This window comes from Mytilus californianus, unplaced genomic scaffold (genome assembly GCF_021869535.1).
Source record: "Mytilus californianus isolate M0D057914Y unplaced genomic scaffold, xbMytCali1.0.p SCAF_5, whole genome shotgun sequence".
Lineage (NCBI taxonomy): Eukaryota > Metazoa > Mollusca > Bivalvia > Mytilida > Mytilidae > Mytilus > Mytilus californianus.
The window spans coordinates 112,634,901-112,662,465 of NW_026262701.1; the positions used below are offsets into that span (position 1 = coordinate 112,634,901).

Consider the following 27,565-nt stretch of genomic DNA (forward strand, 5'->3'; position numbering starts at 1 on the left):
ATTTTGAGTTTAAAGGACATGAATGTCCCATATTGTAATATTGTAAGAGATAAGCAATATCTGCATTAGATCAAACTATAATTACAAGCTCACAGAGGAATACACCCTCCTCCTGGTCTATTCTGTTTTTTATTGTCCAAGCTTTATATTTTTCTTCAAAATCAGTTAAAACCTTTAAGTTGAATTATCTCCCCTTTCAAAAATTTCACAACATTATCTTCCCTGGCAATAAACTGAATAAAAATGTTTTGTCTTTGTGCATATCTACATAATATGCTTTGCATTGAAACAAGTGTCATTATTATAAATTATAAGGATTTAAGAACCAAAATTTATCTTCAAACTCCTCTATCATATAAAGGTTTCATGAAAATTCAGTTTAACAAACATATTTGCAGAGAAATTATCAGATCTAAAAGAGACCTTTGTATGACAGTTAAGAATGGTAATGTTAAGGATGTATGTATGTGAAATTAAAAAATAAATAGGACCATGTGACCTAATATTTCTAGCTTAAGGAAGTTCAGGAGTATACCGCCATCTTGAATTGTACAATCACAGTAAATAATCGGTCTAGTTCTTTGCCCAAATCTGCAAATTTGGAGACAGATTTGCCATTTATTGACATTATCAAAAATGTTTTAACAAATACCAAATATATGTGCTGTGCTTATAGAACTAATTTTTCAAATAAGCCATTTAAGGGGAAATAACTCTTTTTGTACAAAATTTATACTGGACATATAGGGAAATTTTCATTTTTTACTTGTAGCAAAAAAACAAGTTCGGTGACACCATTTTTTCTTTTTATTTTCTTAAAATATATTATAAAACCTATCTTCTCATATTTTATTTCAAAATTCTGTCTCATAGATTTCTTTGTATGCACAAAAATGCATTTTTTCACGAACAATCTAAGCAAATTTTGTCAATTTTGAACAACTAGTACCTTGAAAAATAGTGTGGTGAGTCTGATGACCCATACTTTTTATCAATTTTTTGTAAAAAGGATAGTAAAAGCTTCATTTTGGCCAAGTATAAGAAAATTCTGTCATTTTTATTCTATACCCCTGAACTACCTTAACGGAAAAGTAGTTTTTAAAATAAAATAAAATAAAATATCTGATTATTTGTTGAACTTTGTTCTTGTTGGATTAAACTCAGTTAAAGTCATGCCTGACAAACTGTTTTATGCCCTTCCAGAACCCTTCTTTTGCCAGCAGGTGTCTGTTGATACTGTGATTCCTTTTCCTTCTTCATTTTCTATTGTATAAAAATAAAGCTTTCATCTATCATGTTTATATATTCAAATTGTTACCATGACAGTAAAGATTGCATCTGTGTAATTTGACTAATAACTGTATTTGAAAATTATCCTGTACATTTGTATCAATATGTTAATGCTTGAAATATGTATTACTGGTAAAGTTTCACAAATTTTTAATGAGTGTAGGTATACTGATCTCAAACTAATTCTTCGGTGTATTATTAAAACTGTGTTCTTGTGTGCAATCTGTACATTTGAACATATACCCAATTATGTCCCCTTTAACTTATCACGGTACTTAGAGTGAACAGAATTTCCTTATAAATTTTGATGTGGTTAATCATATGTACATAACTGGAAAATAAACAAGGACTAAATTATGAAATTTTACAAAAGAGATCAATGGTACATGTATTATAGTGGTTTTGCAGGATTATTGCGGAATATTGTCCAAAGAAGAATTTCATTTTGCACAAAATTTTTCATCGCAAGCTTTATAAAATAAAAGTTATTTTTGTTTTGTTGTTGATAATAGATGCAATTAATTTTTAAGTTATATTGCACTAGTGCAAAATGGGAATACTACATATATGTGATATAGGTCAATATATAATAGGAATTTGTTCCATACATTTTTTTGTTGATTTTGGTGCTAAACAGAAGAAATAGTTCCTTGCATGTTTGTTGTTACAAACCCAAACTCTGTCTGACCGACAAAATGTCAGACAGAAATATTTTGAGTTTTTAGGTGAACATATAGTAGAAAATTTCAAATTTCTTTTTTGGTCAGACAAACAACTAAACAGACTGTAAGACCAATAAATGATTATTATGATTATACTAATTTGTTTTTTTTTCAAACCTGTGTTAATATTTAAACACCCAATTGCTTCTTCTAGTAAGTATTTATGCTCAGATTCTTTTGCATGATTCTCCAATACTTGGCCAACTTCATGTTCTCTGGCTTTCAAAGATTTAGTGTCTATACAGTGTACATTCATTGTTGAAAGCAGATTGTTAAGCTGGGTTTCCCCAATACCAGCATGGAGCATTCCTATAAAATTAAAATGTAATCAACAGAATTCATAGATTTGTAAATGATTGCAACTACATGTATATACATAACATAATAAACCAATTTGTGACTCACTTTTTATTTAACAAAGATTAAACTCAAAATATACATGTGTATGTTTAGAAATCTAGAAATTTATTTGGTATCATAAGCAACATGCAAGACATGCATTTAAAAATTTATTTACTACTTTAAGTGAATATTAATTTTCAATTATAATCTGACATGAATAAATATAAAACTAGTCAATACTTTATGTCATGACTTTATTCAAAGGATATTACTTATTTGTGAATTAAACTGGATGTGAGAGGGAAGGAAGGGAGGACTGAATTACAGAAAAATGCATTCACATTTCTAATAATAAAACATTGGTAGGATGTATATTAACATGATTAAGTTACAACAATGTATTTGAAAAAAGTTTGCTGATTGAGAAATATTTTTAAAGTCACTTCCTACCCTTAAACATCCATGAGCACATTTTTAAAATCAAAATTTCACTGTACATGTAGAATAACTGATTTACTATACATCTGTGTTGAAAAAATATTGGTAACATTTGTATGAGGCTTAGAAACTTGGGAAATGCAAGGCTCTGCAAACATTTCAATCCGTTTTGCCCAAATACAAATAGTTTACCTATACTTTTCAACAATGTACATGTATTGCAGAGCTCTGCATGTACATGTACATGTATTATATATATATTTTGAGACTGAAAAAAATTCTACGAAGGTTTTTATTCGTAAATACAACTACATAAAAAGTGCACCTGTTGCAGCTTTTGTATTAATGTCAAAAGTTCCACATCCTCTTTTACTATTTCCACTATGATGAGTTTTCCCCAACTTGATTTTTGTCACACCACCACATTCAGGACATTGGACATACATCAAGCCTGAAAATCCTAAAGGTTTAACTCCTAATGCATTGTAGAGATGAAGAGTTGACTGACAAGACTGACAATGTTTTAACTGCTCGGCCATAAAACCCAAATCGACTATGAATCTGCAATGGCTTAATGGAACAAGATCTGATGGGATGTAATCAAATAATAGTTCATTTTCAATGTTTTCTCCTTTACTGTCTTCAGTGCGGACTTCAATCTCAGAAGAAATTGCCAAAGGGTCATTGTCTAGTACCAGCGGTAAGGTATATGTGTGGTCAAGATTGACATGAACCTCTACATGTACAGAAGGCATCTCAGAATCTGCGTCTTCATTATGATAAGAAGTAGGGGGGTCTGAAAGTGAGTCTTTGACGTTGGTGTTAATAAAATTATTTGCCCTAGAGAACGTGTTTGCTTTTTTGAATTTTCCTGATTGAGATCTTTCGGCCATCATTTGTAAGATTACTGCAGACGATACGATATAAATTGTACTTACGGCAAGCAGCAACACAAAAAAAAAATAACTTGTTTACCTCCCATTTTTTCTGTCGTCTACTTTTTGTGCAGAATCTGTGTGGAATTGCTTCATAAGCTACCAGGACGAAGATCATATTGTTAATTTACAGATCTACATCACAGTATTTATAAAAAGCAGTCCACTTTATCACGATCACAGTTTCTTTTTCTTTTTTTTTTCCATTCTTCATCATGTTGTGCAGGTCGCCATGACGGAAGTAAACAATTTGCAGCAATCAAACTGAAATGAGATTATTTGTTTGATAATTGAGTTTATAAAATACGATTTTAAAAGCGTTTCTGATAATTTTCACAGATATAAAAAAAAAAAGTAACAATATTACTTTGATAAAATTTTACGACAGTTTACAACACTATGCGCAACATGTTGCGCAGAAGGCGCGAAAATTTAAACACCCGATCTACCTTAATATTTATTTCAAATCATATAATATATATATGTTCATTTATATTTCGTAGTAATTTCTTTATAACCGATTGGATTTGTCCGGTTATCCAAATTGCATTGCACATATTTTAATATATTTTTGAAAGTATAAAATGTATATAATTTAATTATATTTGTTCATTTATTGGAAGGTTTACGATGCCTGAGTAGAAAAGGCGTTGAAAGAGGTGTTACAAATGGGGTAGAGAAAACTGCTTTAGCCACCCGAAATGTCAAAATAGCTACGCATCTGAAACAGAAACTGAAAATTTGTTATTCAACAATACATATGCAGGATTATTACATTCATCAGCAGGACCATCTATATGTATGTCAGTCGGAGAAGCGACAGTATGCCTTTAACCCAGCAGGCACTCAACGTTTATTCAACGTTGAAACAAGGTTGTTTCTCAACGTTGAAACACTGTCAAATTATGTTTGATTTTGAAAATTTGAATTAACGTTGAAATTTCAACAACGTTGATTCAAGGTTGAATAGTAGTTGAAAGTATATTAATATAATTTATTATAAAGCTACATATATATTTTTACCTGCTGTTGTTACATAGTATAGACTTTACAGGGTTTTTTTAATGTTTTTTTTTCTCTCCCCAAGACACATATGAACCAAATAGATAACCTAAATGGGAGACATCTAAATAAATACATCAACTGCTACTGATACAACATTCCGTGCTTGTACAAAGTCAATAAATGTCATATCTTCAGATCCCGTTGGCTTCTGTGTCTCTCATATTCAAACTTAAATTTATTGAAACGTGTATTTAGCTATTAAGAACAAGAAAAACTACAATAAGGAATAGCTGAAATGGTTGTGTGTGTCCATTTGTATTTAAAGATACATTAACTATACATAATTATCTAAATGTATATTGATATACAAGTGGACACCTACCATTTTTTGATATATTCTTACTTGTAGTTTTTCTTGTTGTGGATAGCTATAAAAATACAAATCATTCAATGAATTTGATTGCATAGTTTGCATAAAAATTATGACATACACTTTATTCCCACAACAGAAAGCATCACCAAACAGAAAGAAGATGTTGAATAGGTCCAAACAATTCTCACAAGTTCAAAGTAGTCATAATTATACGACTGACAAATGTTAAGCCCTTCTTAAAAGTAGTATATCCCAAGAAGAGTGAAGACATTATCAGGATGATCACAATACTTATGAAAATAAGAAGATGCTGCATGACTGCTAACCAGACAACTCTCCACAAAAAACAAATGTCCTTGATTACCCTCACACCTATAATTGGAATAAACCATTAAATGAATACAAATTTACTGAGGAACAATATCAAATTTAGTAATACAATGATATTTCTTTTGATACAAGATTTATTTTATAAATTCATTTGTAATCTTTGTCTCTTTTTGTCCTTTTTTGCATGTCAACTTTCTTCCACCACTCCGAGATATTTCTGCGGCTGACCTCAAGTTCAAGTAGGAGGAGTCTTTATCAGATATGTGTTTCTCAGTGACATCTTCATACTTTTGCAGTATATCTAAACTCTGGAAAAGATAACATGATAATAAATATAAATTATGTGTCCTGAAAAGATATCCTAAACTTGAGCCACTTTCAATTTATTTCTAGAAGCAATGAAAAATAAAACCATAACGACAAAGCACATATAGTAATAAGGTAATCATTAATAAAAAAATATATATACATTAATGTTTACTATTAGTAGTTTTTGTTAATGAAGACGCTTCTACACGAAATTTGTAAGATTGGAGGTTTGACTATGTAATTGATAACCATGAAAACACTTTACCTATGACGTTTTTTTATTGATGACTGCACAAGTACATTAACACGAAATAAAGAGCTTTCTTGCCTAGAATACTTTAGATTAGACAAACATGATATGGTATGTAAAATAAACAAAAATAAAATAAACAACAGACTAAACTTTGAAAACAAATGATATATACAAACAAAAAACCTACCTTTGATGATTTTATAGACTTGAATTTCCAAAACTGAATTTTTATTTTGCTCCATATTGATACATTAATTTCAGCCATTGATTTGTTTGACAAGCTTCTGTAAAATAAATAATACATGTTCACGATAATGGACTGCTAACATTCAGCGCAAGGTTAAATACACATCATGCTAAACACAATCTAGGCTATGTCGTTAATACTAAATTCAGCTTATTTTTTTCATTGTGTTATACATGTATGTGTATAAGTCTACCCTTCACATAAATAATTGTCTTTGTCGAATAAACACATATTGTTGAATTTGTGTTTGCCTAGCATGTGATAATGTTATTATTTTTCTTAGTTTCTAATGTATGTAATAATGTCCTTTCGTTGTTATTGTTTTCTTTAAGTTAACTTGTGTCGTCTTTTTGTTTTTAATATTTCTATTAAGTTGTATGGTCATGCAGTGTATCCCAAACTCTGTCTGACCGACAAAATGTCAGACAAAAAAACTTTCGGTCGGACAGAATTTTTAGGAATTTTTGGGTGAATGTATAGAAGAAAAAATCAAATTTCTATTTCGGTCAGATAAACCCTTAAACAGTTTGTCACAGACTGGTCATGTTGATTTTTAAGTAGTCATAATTGAACGTGCGCACATGGAGATGCAATGCTAACCTCATTTCTCGTATTACACAGAGTCAGAGATCACATGAAGATCAGATAAGGGTCAGACTGACTTGTTTTAAAAATAGAATGACTTTTGTTGAAAGGTTAATTAGGTTAAAATTTATCAATGAACATTCTATAGTTATCCTCTGATAGGTGAAATAAAACGCTTACGACCCCCCCCCCCCCCTTTTTCTTATTTGAATCTTAAAGAATATTAATGTCTCAGTTTTTACCTCAACTTTAAGATGAAAACAAATCTGCTTTCCACATTAAATGCTCTCAAAAATAGTATAATTGGTGGAATACATGATTGTTTACTATGGCCCTTCCATGTGTTCTGATCTGTTCTCTGGGATACAATGTTGACGTTATATTTTTCTCTAATTGTGCAATATTTATAACAATTCACAGTTTCTAAATACAATTCATACATATGAAATGCCGTGATAGCCACTTAGAAACATCTACATACCATAATGATACTTGATTAACCAAAAGTTTCTCCTCGACTTCGTTCTTGGTTGTTCTATATTTTAAAAAAAACAGGAAATGTGCGTGTTTAAATAATGCGCATGGGCAATTTATCTTCCTGTTCAAATCCCGCGAAAATATGAATAAAAACAATCGCGAGTTTTGTTAATAATCAACTATTTCACATTTCTTTACATGTTATCTTTATGTTCAACATTTCATTAATATTATGTGAAATAAACTATGTTGTCTGTTCTATGGTCGGGTTGTTGTCTCTTTGACACATTCCCCATTTCCATTCTCAATTTTATGCATTCTATTTCTTTTCCCTAGAAATTCAGTATCAAACGATTTACCTCCCCCCCAACACCCCCCCCCCCCCCCCCCCCCTTACACACAACTTGAGATTAATAGTTGGTACTATACGACCTTTTCAATGTAAAAATGAAATGCAGTCACTGTGTTTAGTGTAATCAGTTCTTTGCAAAAGGTATAAAACATCAGTTAATTATTGTTTTTTCTTATATAGGCCTCATATAGGCATACCGTGAGTACTTATTAAAAGTTAACGTTTATTCAATGTTGAATCAAAGTTCCAATTTCAACGTTGAAATGATCAACGTTAATTCAACGTTGAATATTTGTTTATTGCTCAACGTTGAAAATGTAACGTTGTTTCAACGTTGAATACACGTTGATCACCATTTCAACCTCATTTCAACGTTTATTCAACGTTGAGTGCCTGCTGGGAAGTTATCTAAATACATTAAAGAAACAGGTATATTTTTTATTCTTTAATTTTAATGTAGCTAATTCAGTACATGACATTTTTAGCTTTAACAATGATTTGAGTAGTAAAATTTCGAGCATAATAAGGAAAACGATTTTAAATGATGAATATTATATTGATCCGGATTGCTTTTACTATGAAAGACCGTACCACGAATAAGATTAAGATTGATTTATTGGTTCATTATCTATATATCTCATACAGATTAAGATAAACTGAAAAACATTTCAACATTGATTTATTTTATAATCACACTAAGAAGGTATAGTCCAGCAAGTCATTTTATATTCAAAGCAATTTAGTATGTGTACATATCACGAAGGAATTTTTACAATTACTTCAATGGTATCATTCTCACTACAAGTATACCTAAATTTGATTTTATTTTCATCTGTCATCTTTATAAAAGGAAGAACTATTTCACTAATTTCAGAAATTAATTCTGTCCTATTTGTGCGAAGTATATACATGTATATATAAAAAATGGTATCTCGCAGCTATACAAAAATTCATCACCGGTAAATATCAATGATATCAGCAAGTACACTGATGCATTTTTATATTTGATATTTATCTAACAACCAATTTTTATAAGGCAAGAGAGCTCGTCCAGTATATGAGCAAATAAGACCCAGTGGAGCTAGCAGGGTTCAGGTCATAAGTTGGAAACGAGCAGTTTCGGTTTACAAAGAAAACAATTTCACATTCTTGTAATCTGGGACCAGTCGATTAAGATCTATGTCTATTATTCATGTACCATGATCACAACAACTCATTCATACCCTGTTTGTATTATGTATAAATAATGTCAAAACTATTGCTCTTGCACTAGGATAAACCGTCATTACTCACACAGCTTTTTTTGGCACACATTTCAATCGTGCTCAGAAAAATAAAATGCTACATGTAATGGACAAGATAATCAAATGTTGATTTCAAAGATTTCTAACTTTCAAACATTTACATAAGCTGAAAATATTATTGCCATCTGTTTGTAGTTCAAGTAACGAATCTTTATTGTTTTTGGGGTTTGTTTAGTCTAGCTTTTTTGTATTTTTCATATAGTGGAACTAGTAGCTATCAATCCACTTGCGCATTATAAACTTTAAAGTTCAAATGATATTAGTTTTACAGAAAAAAATGTTTCCATTAGTCTCAAATTTTAGAAAACTGATCAGCAAGGCAAGGGTTTTACTACTATACTTGGAAAAAGTTATCTGTGGTTCATATCTGTCATATTTGTTTTTCGTAAACTGTTTCGTTCTTAATTAGGCCGTTAGTTTTCTAATTTGAATTGTTTGAAATTTTTCATGTCGGGGCCTCTTATAGCCGACTATACGGTATGGGTTTTTCTCATGGTTGAAGGCCGTATGGTTGCATATAATTGATTACATTCACATCATTTGTACTTTAATTGATACAGTACTTGCAATCTTAGGCGTTACTGTTTTAGCGATCAATCAGCGGTCATCGATCAGTCACCGATCAGTCAAGTTCGCGTCAAACTCACGTCACCAATCCGTCAGACTTATAGTAAAAGTATTTGACTGATCGGACGGATCGGACGGATAGGACCGATCGACCTTTCTGACGGATTGAACTCTACTACGTCACATGATAAACTAATACAAATTACGAAATCTTAGTTTCGTTTCATTTAATTAAAATGGCGACATGGAAAGACGAAACATTCAAGTACAAATGATCAACATCTTTTTTTTATTAATTATTTAGCACAGTTTTAAGAATTTAAAAAGAAAAGAAATATGCATATAAAACTAAATTTAAATATTACTATTAAAGAATGGCCATTTTCGTTTGAATTTAGGTTATATTTTTTCAAACCCGGACATTTCTAAAACGGTGTTGATTGCGATTTTCAGTGATTTTTATATTTCCCGAAAATGCTTGAAAATAAAATGAAATGATCATTTATTGCAAATTTCGAAGTATTATTTTTAAATATTTTTAAGTATTTTATCCTTATAATCTTAAAATTCTTTAAACAAACTTATCTCGAGGCCATTAAAATAACAAATCACAAATAAAAATAAAAATGCTGCAAATTCTCTTAAAAATAGAAAATATTGGTAATTTTAAACAACGAGAACAACATTATAGTATATTTTTTCTGATAGTCTTTTAACTTAATAAAAAATAATCAATCCTAAGCTATAAAAAGTACAAAAATCCAATGACGGTCAATAATTTCCATTCAAATAAAGGAATTATTGCATTCTATTTCAACAAAAACAAAAGTTTATGCATATCTATCCTTCTTTATTCACATTTTATTAAAAATTACTTATCGAAAGGCATTTATAATGACTGATAGCAATTGCATTGCACTATTTCTGATATAAAAGAAGAAATATTTATATTTTTATGCAATGCGAATATTAAATTTAGTATCTGATCCCTTAAATTCAACATATTTTATGAAATGTAACCAATCCTGATGTACAAAAGGTACTGAAATCAAATGGTGATTCATTATTTCTATCAAAATGAATATTATTTGCAATCATTTTCAACACCAACAAAAGTTTAAGCCTTATTCTACTTACAATATTAAAATTCTTATAAAGAAAATAATCTTGAAGCCTTTGAAATAACTAGTTACAAATAACATTGCATTATTTTTTAACAAAACAAGAGAAACTGGTAATTTTAAACAATGCGAACAACATTTAAGGATATTTTCTATGATCTTCTTTTACTTTTATGAAAAAACAACCAATACTAAACTATGAAAAGTACAAACATCTAATGACAGTCCATAATTTCCATTCAAATAAAGAAATTATTGCATTCTTGTTCAACAAAAACAAAAGTTTATGCATATTTATCCTTCATTTATTCACATTTTATTAAAAAAATACTTATATAAAGGCATTTATAACGACTGATAGCAATTGACGTTGCATTATTTCTAATATAAAAGAAGAAATATTTGTATTTTTAAGCAATGCGAACATTATATTTATAATCTTTTCCCTTAAATTCAACATATTTGATGAAATATAACAAATCCTGAACCATAATCAGTACAAAAAACCATAGGCTTTCAATAATTTCCATTAAAAAAGAGAAATTATTGAATTCTTATATAAAAAAAACAAAAGTTTATGTATATTTATCCTTAAATTATTCATATCTTATATAAAAGTGCTTATCTGAATGCATTACTTATGACTGATTGCAATTGACGTTGAATTATTTCTGATATAAAAGAAGAAATATTTGCATTTTTAAGAAACGCAAACACAAATTTAGTATCTTTTCCCTGAAATTCAGCATATTTTATGAAAAAAAAATAATCCTGATGTACAAAATGAACCAAAATCAAATGACGGTTCATAATTTCTATCAAAATAAAGAAATTATTGCATTCTTATCTAACAAAAACAAAAGTTTATGCATATTTATCCTTCAATGATTCACATTTTATACAAAATTACTTATCTAAAGGCATTTATAATGACTGATTGCAATTGAAGTTGCATTATTTCTGATATAAAAGAAGAAATATCTGCATATTTAAGCAATGCGAACAAAAAATTTAGTATCTTTTCCCTGAAATTCAGCATATTTTATGAAAAACAACCAATCCTGATGTACAAAATGTACCGAAATCAAATGACGGTTCATAATATCTATTAATATAAAGAAATTATTGCATTCGTATTAAACACAAAACAAAAGTTTAAGTATTATTCTCCTTACATTACCAAAATTCTTACAAAAAAAATCTTATTGGAAGACTTTGAAATTACAAGTTACAAATAACATTGCATTATTTTTTATCAAAAGAAGAAAAATTGGTAATTTTAATCAATGTGAACAACATTTTAGTATATTTTCTCAGATATTATTTTGTTTTATAAAAAACAACCAATCCTAAACCATAAAAAGTACAAAAAGCCATAGGCACTCAATAATTTTAATTGAAATAGAGGAATTTTGAATTTTTATCAAACAAAAACAAAAGTTTATGTATATTTATCAGTAAATTATTCATAACTTATACAAAAGAACTTATCTGAATGCATTAATTATGACTGATTGCAATTGGCTTTGAATTATTTCTGATACAAAAGAAGACATATTTACATTTTCAAGCAACACGAACAAAAATTTAGTATCTTTTCCCTGAAATTCAGAATATTTTATGAAAAACAACCCATCCTGATGTACAAAAAGAACCAAAATCAAATTACGGTTCATAATTTCTATCAAAATAAAGAAATTATTGCATTCTTATCTAACAAAAACAAAAGTTTATGCATATTTATCCTTCAATGATTCACATTTTATACAAAATTACTTATCTAAAGGCATTTATAATGACTGATTGCAATTGACGTTGCATTTTTTCTGATATGAAAAAGAAATATTTGTATTTTTAAGCAACGCGAACACAAATTTAGTATCTTTTCCTTGAAATTCAGCATATTTTATGAAAAACAACCAATCCTGATGTACAAAAAGTACCTAAATCAAATGACGGTTCATAATTTCTGTCAAAATAAAGAAATCATTTAATTTGTATTGAACACAAAACAAAAGTTTAAGTAAAATTCTCCTTACATTATCAAAATTCTTACAAAAAAAATCTTATTGGAGAACTTTGAAATAACTAGTTACAAATAACATTGCATTATTTCTTATCAAAAGAAGAAAAATTGGTAATTTTAAACAATGCGAACAACATTTTAGTATATTTTCTCAGATATTATTTTGATTTTATAAAAAAACAACCAATCCTGAACCATAAAAAGTACAAAAACCATAAGCGTTCCAATAATTTCCATTAAAAAAGAGAAATTATTGAAGTCTTATCTATCAAAAACAATAGTTTATGTATATTTATCCTTAAATTATTCATATCTTATACAAAAGTACTTATCTGAATGCATTAACTATGACTGATTGTAATTGAAGTTGCATTATTTCTGATATAAAAGAAGAAATATTTGCATATTTAAGCAACATGAACAAAAATTTAGTATCTTTTCCCTGAAATTCAGCATATTTTATGAAAAACAACCAATCCTGATGTACAAAATGTACCGAAATCAAATGACGGTTCATAATATCTATCAAAATAAAGAAATTATTTAATTTGTATTCAACACAAAACAAAAGTTTAAGTAAAATTCTCCTTACATTATCAAAATTCTTACAAAAAAAATCTTATTGGAGAACTTTGAAATAACTAGCTACAAATAACATTGCATTATGTTTTATCAAAAGAAGAAAAATTGGATAATTTTAAACAATGCAAACAATTTTTTAGTATATTTTCTCAGATATTATTTTGATTTTATAAAAAACAACCAATCCTGAACCATAATAAGTACAAAAAACCATAGGCGTTCCAATAACTTCCATTAAAAAAGAGAAATTATTGAATTCTTATTTAATAAAAACAAAAAAGTATGTATATTTATCCTTAAATTATTCATATCTTATACAAAATTAATTATCTGAATGCATTAATTATGACTGATTGCAATTGACCTGCATTATTTCTGATATAAAAGAAGAAATATTTGCATTTTTAAGCAACTTGAACAAAAATTTAGTATCTTTTCCTGAAATTCAGCATATTTTATGAAAAACGACCAATCCTGATGTACAAAAAGTACAAAATAATGAAATGATTGCATCTTTAATCAACACAAATTAAAGTTTAAGTATTTTAATACTTATTTTTTTAAAATTCTATCAAAGAAACTTTTCTTGAGGCCTTTTAAATAACTAATCAGAAATAACATTGCATTATATGTTATAAGAAGAAGAAATATTGGTAATCTAGAACAAAAATTAAAACAACACTCTAAATTAATTAATCCAAACAAAGCTGTATGTATCTTAACTGTTCTACTATTTTTATTTTTATCATCTAACGACAACAAATAGAGTTCGTATTTTAAACGATAACATTTTATCGCTTTTTAGTGGTACATAATTAACGAGTAAAGGTGTCTTCGTAGAGGTCCGCGTTTATCGACTGTAAATACTGTGGAGTTCGTTTTACATAAGGATTTTAATTATATACGTATCCGTCCGATCCGTGCATACAATTAATTTACTGATCGATCGCTGACCGTTGTCACGGTAACTCTCACATAGCCTATTTGACGTATCTGACGGATTCTATGGGTCATCGATCACCGATCAGTCATCGATCAGTCAAACATCCGTCACCGATCATTCACCGATCAGTCAAGTTCACGTCAAACAGTAACGCCTAAGGTTGCAAGTACTTTAGTTGTCTCACTGGCAATCAAACCACATCTCCTTAATATTATATTAGAGAATTTTAGTTTAGTTGTTTTTGTTAGAAACTTTATAATCTTTTAATTAGCATTAATAACGAATAAAGAAGAAATAGTATACACTATCCTAAATTGCAAGTTACGTTTACAAACTTTATCACCAGATGTGTATATCATTGATAAAATTTCGTCTAAAATTGTTACAGCTTCAGCGAGTTAATTGTCTGGGTTAATGGTTTTCTTAAATCTTATTTATATCATTACAGAGGTCAAGACAAGTTTAAATAGTAGTCTGCATTATAGCTAATTGATATATTGATTTTATTGCTTTTGTGATTTAGATTTAATAGTAGCGTATATCTCAGACTGTAAAACTGCTAATTAATACGATTTTGTTATCTGAAAGAGAAACAACGAAATTGGGTTAAATACTGTGAACTGTTATACACGGAATATTATGTATATACGTATTTTAGAGAATATTCGTTTTTGTAAGCAGTCATTAATTAATTGGGAAAAATAGAAAGCTGAAGGCGGAAAATATTCCATCGGCTAATTGTTTTGGGGGTCTTAACTGTACCTCAGTTTAAAAATGTTTTGTCTAGGCAACATTATTCATTTACTAGTTTTAATTGGCTCTGAACTAGCTTTCAGTAACTGCGAGTACTCTTAGATGGGTACTTGGTGTCTTTATTCTATTTGTTAGTTGTTCATTGTGCTTCGTGTCGATCTGATGAGTTAAACCTACCTCAACTTTGTTTTATGTTGTGTTGTTAACCACTGTCACCGGTTATGACAGGTATGTTGTTTGTCGCAGTCTTTTATACTTGTTTTACATTTAAATCGATTTATACTTAAATATGGCCTCGTTTTCTTGTTTGGATTGTTGCCGGGCCTTTTATTGCTATAATACTGTATGTACTGTGTTCAATGATGAAGGCTGTACGGTGGCCTATAGTTGTTTACGACCACGCCATTAAGTTTTAGGCGAATAGTTGCCTCATTGACATTCATATCAGATCTTCTTGTTTTTATATTTTCTGATGGTAAAAGTCAAATTCAGTTATTGGTAATATAAAAAGTATTAATCATACATCAGATTACCAGCAGAACAGTTGGCAAGTCAAATATCTGTTATGCTATCAATTTTAATTATTTGTCTATATTGTAAATTATCAATCTGAAACTGATTATTGATTGACTGTCAATTTTAAGATCTTTCATGTTTTCAAAAGCGTGATATGATAGTGGGATTTTCAATCACAAAACATGACTTCGTTAGTGCTCAGAAGTTTGTAGTTGCTTATGCTTGTGTTCTCTTATACATTTTTGTATTTCAATTTGTTAGCAAGGTCAAAGTGTTATGAGGTACTTTGATTAAAGAGATAAACTAATCGTATGCTCATTCTCGAAGAACCCCACAATGTTAACTTATCCACTAAAATGGACATGACATCGGACTAAGCGTTCTATACGATAGGACTTAACTTAAGCTGTATTGATTTTCTCCAAGATTTGTTACCTTAGTCAAATTTGCTTGGTACCAATGTTACCAAGATTGCAATACAAAAACAAGATTCCAAATAAGTGATTGAACCAAACTACAGTGAGAAGCAATAGTTTATTTGTCAGATATTGAAATTTATCTAATTTAATACAAGATTTAGTTACAATTTTAGTTATGCTTTTATCAATTTTCACCATTTATTATCCAGTTATGCTATTATCATCCATTTATTGTCCATCAAACGGCGAAGTAGGTCATTGGCTTCGGGAATCTGTTAGCTAGTAGTTACTGCGGTCATATTCTTGTTGTTACAGAATATTACAATCCGAGTTATATCTACTCTCAATTTATGGTGCTGGTTGGTGGTAACAAGTTCCAAAACATTCTTTATGAAATGAATGTTTTTGAACTTGTTTAGAGGCGGACTTTATAGGCTGCACCAGTACCGATGATCTTGATTTATCACTATATTATTATTTAATTTAGAACATTAATCCATGTAATCTTCATTTCCACCTCAAACGTAGTTTCTCATGTTGATTTTGGACATCTGTTGCCAGGGTTCAATTCAGCACCCCATTATTTCAAAATTTCATTTCATTTTAGTTTTTAGTTGAATTTTGAATTTTATTTATCTATTTTATTTTAATGATTTGATTTGCATTTTGAATTTGCATATATATGGGTTGGTAACCGACAGAAGCCATGATCTTACTTCGCCAATAAAATATATTTTGACTTTAATAACGTCTTATCTCTTATAACTGTCTTTTGTGTCGGTAAATATGTGGTTTAATTGACTTTTGAAAAACTGATATTCACTTCGGCCGCTGGCCTCAATGAATATCAGTTTTTCAAAAGTCAATTAAACCACATATATACCTCATCAAAAGACAGTAATTGTATATTATTTGTATTGTGAAATGAAAATTTGTCCTAAAATGGTTAGGCAAAAGATAACAAGGGGATATTCAAACTCATTAGTGGAATAAAAAAAAATGCCACTGAAAACGATCAAAAGACAAACGACAGTATACAAAATTATTCATGTAACGTTGAACACAAACTCAAAGAGAGGCGAAAGATACCAAAAAGGATTTTTCAAACTCATATGTCTTAGACAATACTTCTCAAATAATTATATTTAACATGGATACGAGTTTTCAGTGAGGATGGATTTTATTGATTTAATTAAAAAATGGTATACTGCAGAAAATCTGAAAGGTTATGCACTTGAATGTTTTGTATGTTTTACATCTAGATCTAACGTTTCTTCTAAACTTTTTATTGTTGGCATCTTTGTCAAATTTACTATTAAAGACAACAACTTTTTATTGGCGTTTTTTGTATGTTTGTTTGAATTTTGAAGTCAGCTGTGTTGTATTTCTGTGATGAATGTTTACACAGTTTTGGCTGCTGGGTCCCAATTATTTTCACATTAACCTATTAAATAGAAATAAGATGATTTCAATGCCAATGAGACAACTCTCCATCCAAGTCACAATGTGTAAAAAGTAAAAAAAATTATAGGTCAAAGTACGGCCTTCAACACGGAGCCTTGGCTCACACCGAACAGCAAGCTATAAAGGCCCCCAAAATGACTAGTGTAAAACAATTCAAACAGGAAAAAAACCAACGGTCTACTCTATATAAAAAATGAGAACGAGAAACACTTATGAACCACATCAACAAACGACAACCACTGAACAACAGGTTCCTGACTTAGGGCAGGTGCAAACAAATGCAGAGGGTTTAAACGTTTTAACAAGCGCCAACCTTTATTCTAACCTGAAATAGTAGTGTAACATTACAACATAGAAAGACACTATATCTTGTTTTGATTTGAGAAAAAGAGTGGTGTCATCTGCTAGCTGACTTATTTTTAAAGTATGGGTTTTTCCAAAGCTCTTAACATGATTGAAACATTTGGTTCACTGTCAGGATTAAAACTTAACAGATCTAAAACGGAGGGTATTTGGCTAGGGAAACAAAAACATTGTAAAGAAAAATATGAAAATATTAACTTTACAGATAAACCAGTTAAAAGTCTGGGGATATATTTTGGGCATAACAAAGAAGAGTGTCTTAAACTAAATTTTGAAAAACAGCTAGAAAAGTCTGTAAAAATTATATCTAATTGGAAAAAAAGAAACTTAACCATGATAGGAAGAATAACAGTTATTAAATCTTTAGTTATTCCTATAATTACTTATTTGGCTACATTCTCAACCTTGGGCAAAGAGTATTTAGATAAATTTAAAACAATTATATATGAATTTCTATGGAACAATAAGACAGAAAAAGTTAAACGCACTGTATTAAGCTTCAACCAACTAGATGGCGGATTAAAAATGGTAAATATAGATAAATATATAGAATCTATTGAGATAGGTTGGATAAAAAGATTAACTGCTGATAAATTTCTTAATTGGATGGTTATACCAAAATTTTATCTAATTAAATTTGATAGCAATCTACTTATCTTAAGAATGAATACCTATAATATATACTCGCTACCAGGTACTAAAGAGCTACCAGAATTTTATCTTGATATGATTAAAGTATGGTTAAAAAATAAAAATAATAAAACTAAACATCCAAATAATTACAGACTTATCCGCCAAGAAGTCATTTGGGGAAATCAATTGATCAAATTTCAAAAGAAAACACTACTTTTCCAAAACTGGATAGATAGCAATATCATTCATATAAATATATGATATTATTGATGAAAATGGAGTCTTTTCAGAAAACATTATAAGTTTAAAATTAAAGAATAAATCGAATTGGATAGCTGAATTCTCAAAATTAAGAAAAGCAATCCCAAAGGAATGGTTAAAAATATTAAATGAAGAAAGTTCAATAAAAACTAGTGTTTTAACAAATAACTCACTATATATAAGTGAAAAAAATAATTGCAAACATAAACTAGAAAAATTAGATTCGAAGAAAATTTATACAATTTTAATAGAATATGATAAAGAAATTCCAATAGGGTATCATAAGTGGAACAGAATATTAAAATGTGAAAATATACAAAGTGAAGCTCAATATATGCAAAAATTTATTCATAACTATTTAAAAGATAATAAACTGAAAATGTGCAGATGGAAACTATTACACTTTATTCTTCCAAACAAAGTGTTGTTAAAACAATGGAAAATAAGCCATAACTCTACATGTAATTTTTGTAACCTTACAGAAGACTATGTACATTTTTTTGTAACGTGCCACTTTTAGATGAGTTTTGAGGGGAAATATATAAGTTATTTGAAATAGCTAAGATTGGTAGACACATTTTCACTGAAAAAAATTTAATCTGGGGATATAAAATTAATGATGAAAATTATTATGAAATAAACTTTTTACTTACAGTTATTGTGTTCACTATACACAAAATACACTATTTGTCAGAATAAAGGACAAAAAATATCAATCTATATAATGTTTTTAGGTCAGAATTTAAAAAAGGATTATTATTACAAAAAAAATATATTAATATTGACGGAAAAGGGATACTAGAAAAGATATATTCTTATATTGTTATATTATTGTCAATATTGTTATTATATATGTAATTTAACAGAACGGTTTGATAGATGATCATTTCATTTTACAATTTCAATGAGTTTTGAAAGTGAAAGTACCTCTTATTTCTACCACAAATTGATGTACTGTAATTTTAGATTATACGGAAGATATATAAATTATGCTTACTATATAAATTATGCTTACTATATGAGACCAAAATTGTTTTTGTGAACATACTTTCCGTGCCTAATACAATTATATTTGGGAGACACGTGGTGAAAGCAATTAATCCACACAAAAATACAACAACTGAAAAACCGTTATACCGGACAACAGAGAAATATATTAAACCACAAACCAAATTCCGAACACGCTAAGATAACCCGTTATTCTGTTTTATTCTCAACATCTATCAGATAGTAACAATTGATTGTATATTAAAGAAAACTGTTTTTTTTACTATATATATAAAGTTCATATTCAGAGTTATAATAGTAAAATAATAGAGAAATAATGTATTAATGATAAACAATGTATTAAAGACATATAATATACATACTAACAAAATTATAAATATATACCTGAAGATACCCTGGTCTTAAGGTACTAATACACAGGGATCTCCACTGAAATAGCTGTACCAGTGAAGAAATCTGTTAACAGCATGTGCAATATTGTTGTTGAATAAAAATAAAAAAAAAAAAAAGAAAGACACTATATTATTATGTCTGTTTGGGTGGCTCACCCAATTTCGTTAACATAACTGAACTATAAAACAACTGTCGTGCAAGTTGGAGGTTTAGCAAGCTATACAATCATCGGGTTTAACCCATCATTTTCTTTGCACCAAGTCAGAAATCTGACAGTTGTTTTTCACTCGTTGCTATGGTGATAACGTTTGATTTATCAGTTTTTCTGGACTTCCCCTTTTTGAATTCAACATGCAGTTCGGTATTTTTGTAATATTTTTTTTTCTTTCTTCATAATATGCATTTTCCATTATAATTTATGAAAGATCTATGACATTGATGTTGGCTCATACTTACTTTGCAATTTCCCGATTTTGGCCGACGAGAATCAATAAATATTCTGTATTAACAAAGACGGCAGATATCGGTATGCAGGTCATGAGCATTATTAAAATTCCTGAAAAAAGAAGGTGTCACTAAATTGTCCGTAGTTTTGCAGCAATTACCTTGATTGTTTGAAGTAATGAGTTAGAAATATACGATAATGAAACACAAGTGTCAACTGTAACAGTCGTAATAGCTTTATTCATCTTTATCTATTCGTTGTTAATCAATTATCCTGACGTATTGATGGCATTTTTGTTCTGGGTTAGCAGAAATGAAGTCTAAAATTGACCATACCTCTTTCGAGTAGAAGAAGAAAAGTTTTTAACTTTTCACGGAAATAATTTGAAGACAGTTGTTGAACCGTTGTAATAATTCCGCCCTTTTTCGTTTTTAGGGGGAGATTTAGATAATAAAAAAATAAACATAAGTCGTATTATCTATATATAGATTTTAAAATATGATTGACAACCCCCTGGCATTGATTATTAGACAAACAATATTTTGTCGAATCGATAGCGGTAAACTTACCCTTTTGTAAGATTAAACAAATATCTTGCCTGTTACGGCTCCCAAACCTCTACAAGAAAAATTACTAACTTTTATCAAAATAAATAATGTAAATTGAAAGATAAGCAAAATACAGATACATTTTGTTCATGATTAAGGCTTATCAATATCTCACTTTTCTTTATGTTTTTCTGACATTTTTAATCTATTTTATTCTATGGTAGTTTTCTGTTTATGTGTTCCAACCGTTTAAGTTTAATCATGTGTATTAATGAAGTTTGTATCATTTAAACTGATTTTTATGCATGGTCTATCAATAATTCACATCGGCTCCTCAAAAAGACGTCTCCTTGAATTCTCGATTGGCGAATTCGTTAGCCGGTAGCGTACCTTAGCCTAATCCAAAGACTACAAATTGAACTTTCCCTGCCACGCGATTTTGAGATGAAAGAAAACAACTGGAAGAATCAGATTCAGAAAAAGATCTTACAGTATATTACGTTGTGAGTTATGACATAAAAATCCGTCACCGTTACAAATTCTGTCTTGCATATGGCAAAATTCTGAGTCCTACTACATCTGCTCTTTCTTAATATAGTTAAACCTAAACCATAAGGTATTAAATAGAAATATATTCTAGTAATCATCTATTGTTAAAGGATTAGAACTCGAAGTAGCTAGACACTGGCTAGAGCAGTATTCTTATTTTTCTTATTATTGTCATAAAGGGGGTGGTTTGGCTAGCCATTAAACTAGGTTCAGCCCACCATTTTTTCTTAAAATGTCCTGTACCAAGTCAGGAATATGACCTTTGTTATCAAATAGTTCGTATCTATGTATGTTGGCGTTTGTTTTTGTTGCACTTCAGTGTTCCTGTTGTTCCTTTGTTTTCCTCTTATAGTTGATGTATTTCCCTCAGTTTTAGTTTGTAACCCGAATTTGTTTTCCCTCAATCGATTTATGACATTTGAACACCGGTGTACTACTGTTGCCTTTATTTGATCAACACCAACAAATGAATACTAGTAAATCAATTTCCTTACTAAAAAATGAAAGGTCAATAATTACTGTAAACTTACCTGCGACAATAAAGTATCGAATGCAGTAGAAAGACCTAATACCACAGATACCCCAACAACGTTTATTGTCTAAAATATATATATAAAAAAAATAAACGTAAAGAAGAAATAAGACAGATAACAACCATCGACAAACACAATGAATTACAGGCTCCTGACCAGACAGCCTCTAAGAATGCGATGAGTAATACATGTTTGTGAGCGCTCGGCACTCTCAATAACATGGATTGATATTGTAAATTTAATTTAGAAATCGATTTGGCAAAAATAAACGATTTAAAGGAATTCAAATCGTTCCCCAGGCGTTACAATTTCTGATGATGGTGTTATTAGCTTGATGTTGACAGTTGTTATGACATATAGCTGAAAATCAAGCAGAAACAATAAAAAAATTGCACTGATGAGATATTTCACAAAATTTAGGATTTTTCAAAATATGAGTTTCTTTATCCTGATCCACTTCATTTTCATGTTTGCATCACATTAAAAAAAAAAGTTAAAATTAGGGAAAGTAAAATCTGGCAAAGTAGATAGATTGTTTCCGAAATTTGTTCAACCTAATTTGATAATGTGACATATAAGCTCTAAGCGATATCTTAAATCTTTTTCCGATATCATTATTTATGCGATTACAATTTGATTGTTATAAGTCCACACTTACTGTGCTAGCTAACTGAACTCCATCTAACGCTTCTTTTCCAAGATGGCCACAAAACAACAAACTTACAGACAGTATTGAATACTGTAAAAAGCTTTCTATAGTCTATAATGAAAACAAAATTATTACAAAGTATAGAAAACTGGTGACCAACTGATAAACCAATACAGTATTGAGAGTCATAAGTAATAATTATTTTTAGTCAAAGTGAACACATTTACTACATATGACGTAAAAACTGACTAATGAAGACAGACAAATATTACAAAATACGAACAACACAAGACGACAGCACCCGAGTCGTACGACCAGAGACACACAACAACTAACAACTCAATGTCCAGATAGCATGACTTGGTACAGGTAGAAATTGTGACTTGGTTAAGCACAATAGGCAATACAAAAAACTTCAGAGGCCAGCTAGCTGAATGATTTTTAAATATCAAATAAAATATATGATTTGGAAAGCAGAATCGAAATATCCTAGCTTATATAGGAAGCTTGCTTATGTATATAAATTTATGGTTGTTTACCGCCGCTAAAGACAGCAGTATTAGAAAAGGATTCGTTGCATGAATCCCCATCACAAAAGTAATCGATATCGGCAGTATTTGATAGAGGCCAATAAGTATTGAAAAATCGTCAGACTATCACCAGAAGGAACCATTTAAACAGCATGACACGGGTTATGTTCTTCTCATATATTTTATGATGGTATAATACTAAACCCCTAACAGGAGGGATTGTGCCTGATATTCATATGATGAAGACATAATCTTTCAATCAGTTAAATTGAGGTCTGGAGCTGGCATGTCAGTAACTGCTAGTAGTCTGTTGTTATTTATGTATTATTGTCATTTTGTTTATTTTCTTTTGTTTCCTATTCTGACATCGGACTCGGACTTATCTTGAACTGAGTTTTACTGTGCGTACTGTTGTGCGTTTGTTTTTTCTACATTGGCTAGAGGTATAGGGGGAGGGTTGAGATCTCAAAAACCATGTTTAACCCCGCCTCATTTTTGCGCCTGTCCCAAGTCAGGAGCCTCTGGCCTTTGTTAGTCTTGTATCATTTTTAATTTTAGTTTCTTGTGTATAATTTGGAGTTTAGTATGGCGTCCATTATCACTGAACTAGTATACATATTTGATTAGGGGCCAGCTGAAGGACGCCTCCGGGTGCGGGAGTTTCTAGCTGCATTGAAGACCCATTGGTGGCCTTCAGCTGTTGTCTGCTCTGTGGTCGGGTTGTTGTCTCTTTGACACATTCCCCATTTCCATTTTCAATTCTATTCGTCTTACGAATGTTATAGCGACTCCTCTGTAACTGCAAAAGAAAAAAGAAAAACAAAAATGGGACAAAGCTGTTTTAATTTTAAGGGAGATTAAGTCGCTTTGTGTTATCAGAATTGACATTGTAGAAACTATAGCAAGCTTATTGAATATGTCTCCCTTATGTCATAGAAAAATGTATAAAGCCCATATATGTTGGATTCTTCTCCGCAAAATAGCAGTAAAACATTATTCATCATTCTTCTCCCGGTTAATCAAGTATTTTTTAGAATGTTTGTACCATTACCATTTTGTTTAAGAATAAATTGTTTTCCACCCATGATTAATCGATCTACATAACTATATAGCTGATTAAGATTGGAGAATGTTAACTTGAATTAGACGAAGAAATGTATTAACTTACTATCGGCCAGGCTATCTGTGGAAGCTCTTTAAGCTCGGTTCTGTATCCATGTGGGAAGATTTTATGTCGTATCGTAGCACAAGAGTCCGCCAACGAATTGCGAATCATACAACCCATAGCTACAATAATTAAGATATATATTAATTTATATTCGTTCAATCGTTACTGATGAGTCATTTGTAGACGAAACGCGCGTCTTGCGTACAAAGTTACTATCATCATTAATATTTTTTCAATCATAATCATTAAAAGTATGCAATTATAATCAATATCATGAATTTTAAGTGTATTGAAAAGGTCCCTTTAGTCCTTTTAAAATTTGGCGTTTTGAAATGGGACAACATTTTAATTAATGCATGCTCAACGCAAACTGTTCAGATTTCCAATAAAAAAAAACCATAAGAATAGCTTTAAACAATAAATTAGCCACTTAATGTATATATCCCACATACAAGATGCAATGATTGAACAGCACTAGTGTAAGTAAAATCTTTATCACTGACTTGGTTAATGTTTATGTCTGACTTTGACGTAACCTTGACCTTCATTTCAGGGTTCATTAATTTTGACCATATCATTGTAACTATATGTACTAGCAGTATATACATGGTAAAGGGTCATGTTAACTTGCACATACATGCATCTATTTTAAGCTGTTAATACCATCACATCAAGAGGAGTCGCCATGACCTTGACTTTTCAATGACATATATTCTTTGAAAATATGCTGGTTAAAGATTGGTTGATTACCTATGTTTTATGTCAAGGCCACAGTTGCACCTGAAAGGTTTGCTCTAATTGGGGTGTTAGGTTCCTATGGGTGTTTCGCTTAGTAGTGCCCTCAATACGGTTAGTTGTTTGTATACCTTCAAAACCATAAATGTTGAACATAGATTTACCATTTTTTATCCATTTGTCTTGGTCTTTTTCATTTCTAAGTTAAAGTATCTATTATTTTCAACCTTAACATCTGAAAGAAACAACTTTTTTTCATCGTATATTTTGTTTTAAGCTATCCAAACCCAAAATCCATGGAAAAGTAAAAAATCTATTTTTTGTATCGAGCGTTCCTTGACTTCAAATGACAGTATTTTTTTTAATTTCTACTAAGACATTTTTTTTTACTATGAACACATGAATGTATTCTATATAATATATCATTTTTTTCTTACCCTCCATTTTTTTTTCTTACAAGATGTATATTTTTTCACAATTTTCTAATTAAAAGTATTGTTTTGAGTACATTTTATTTGAAATGAAGAAGACCATAGACTTAATGAGTTAATTCTATTTTTAGGGATGGTAAGATCTATGATGTGCAAAATAAACATGGCCGTAAAGGTACGTCCATAAATAGGCTGTTGCTAAAAAAGGTTAGCACATTGACATATGTTTTTCTTTGTCTTTTATTAAAAAATAAGACATCCATATGGATGTAAAAATCAATTTTGGTGGATAGTTGTCTCATTAGAATCATACCACATCTCCTTATTTGGATATAGGAAAAAAAAAACAGTTCATTACTTTAAAAGTCACGAGCCAGCTTCCTCAGATGGAAAGGATATTTCCAATAAACTTTTTTTTGCGATGAAATAACGTATCGTTTATTACAATTTTTTTTTATCTATATCGATCCTTGTTTTAAAATCTCTAACAATAACTTAGAAATTTCCAAACAAATGACTTCTGTCCTTTAGTGTTTCATTGCATATCAGCTTAGTTTTATCACTGAAAACGGAATTGTAACAATTGAAACAGATTAGACAAAGTTTGTCTTTCAACGAATGTAAAGTGACATCCAATAGAGCTTAGAATATCCCAATTGAAACAGATATTTGGGAATCAAGGTTTATTGACAGACCATTTTATAAATAGTAAAATATCTCCCGGTTGTCTCGTGATAGCGTGTTCACCTCTAGTGCGGTAGATCATTGGTTTTAACCCGAACCGGGTCAAATAAAAGACTTTAAAATTGGTGTTGCGGTGATATATCTTCCTGCGGACTGTTATCTTGTAAATTAGCACGTTAAATATCTGGCTCAGCTTATCTGCCTGTACAAAGCAGAGTTTATATTCATATTACATTAACATGTTCTCGTCCTGAATATGCATTTAATTTGGTGTTGGACGTTTAACATTCATCCATCATCATCATTGGTTGTAGTTTGTGTTTTTGGGACAGTGACTTGTAACTTCATCTTTATACTAGTGATCAACATGTTTTGTCGATACTGCGTAGGAGAATATTTATTTAAATAACATGTTTTTTAATTTTTTCTAACGAACATAACCAAAAGGTACATTACCATATAGTTTCTCATGCGTTTGGTTTAGATTCGGGTCAATTCACATCCGTGTGCTATATATCTGTACAAGAAATGTCACTTTCGGTCAATTAAATTTTATTTTGTTAACATTTTTTGTTAAGAAATAGTTTGCTTTTAATTTCAAACTGGGTTCACTGACATTCGTATATATTATAGGATTCTCTATAAACTTTACAATATGAATCAGGTTTGATCTATACTTCAAATTATACCAAATAATTTATATTAAACATTAAAGTTACCGGGCACTGATATATGTATGTTGTTATGAACTCAATTTACAAGTTTATTGTTAATATAGCGATTATGTTCAAATTACCAATTAAATTTCTGCACTATTTATGACATTCTTGTCAATATTGTATATGGTATCTTCGAAGAAGCATCTTATGAAGTGGTTTATTCTTTTTGTTGTTTATTTGTGAAGACTGTATTGAGCTTAGTCATTTGGATAGCTGTCTTATTTGTGTGTATTCTTTTTCCTGATACATGAACATTTATTTTATAAATTTCACCATTCATGTACTAGTTTTAATGTCATGCATAGTTCTATTCCGATAGTATTCTAAATCAATAAAACACATGTAGCATAATAATATTTATTTATCATATTTATTATAATTATATTCAACAGTTTATAGATAATAAATATAATAAATAATAATAAATAAGCTTTATTTAGTGTCGGCACAGTATAATAACAAAGACAACATAAGATCTAATGAGCTTTTAACCGACAAACAAGACATTTATAACAATACAACACATAATTTAATTGCATTTATTAGGGGATTCTAATATTACT

The 27,565-nt window shown here is 29.8% G+C and overlaps 1 protein-coding gene and 1 long non-coding RNA gene across 2 annotated transcripts in view; both read right to left on the reverse strand.

Annotated features, from left to right (window-relative positions):
* LOC127702876 (multidrug and toxin extrusion protein 2-like) overlaps positions 1-27,565 on the reverse strand; it is a 154,814-nt gene that overhangs the window by 39,745 nt on the left and 87,504 nt on the right. The gene's annotated exons all lie outside the window — the stretch shown is intronic.
* On the reverse strand, positions 5,579-7,376 carry LOC127700671 (uncharacterized). The gene is made up of 3 exons (XR_007981682.1): positions 7,311-7,376; positions 6,185-6,281; positions 5,579-5,743 (listed from the first exon to the last, which is right to left on the reverse strand). It is a non-coding gene; the product is annotated as an uncharacterized LOC127700671 (long non-coding RNA).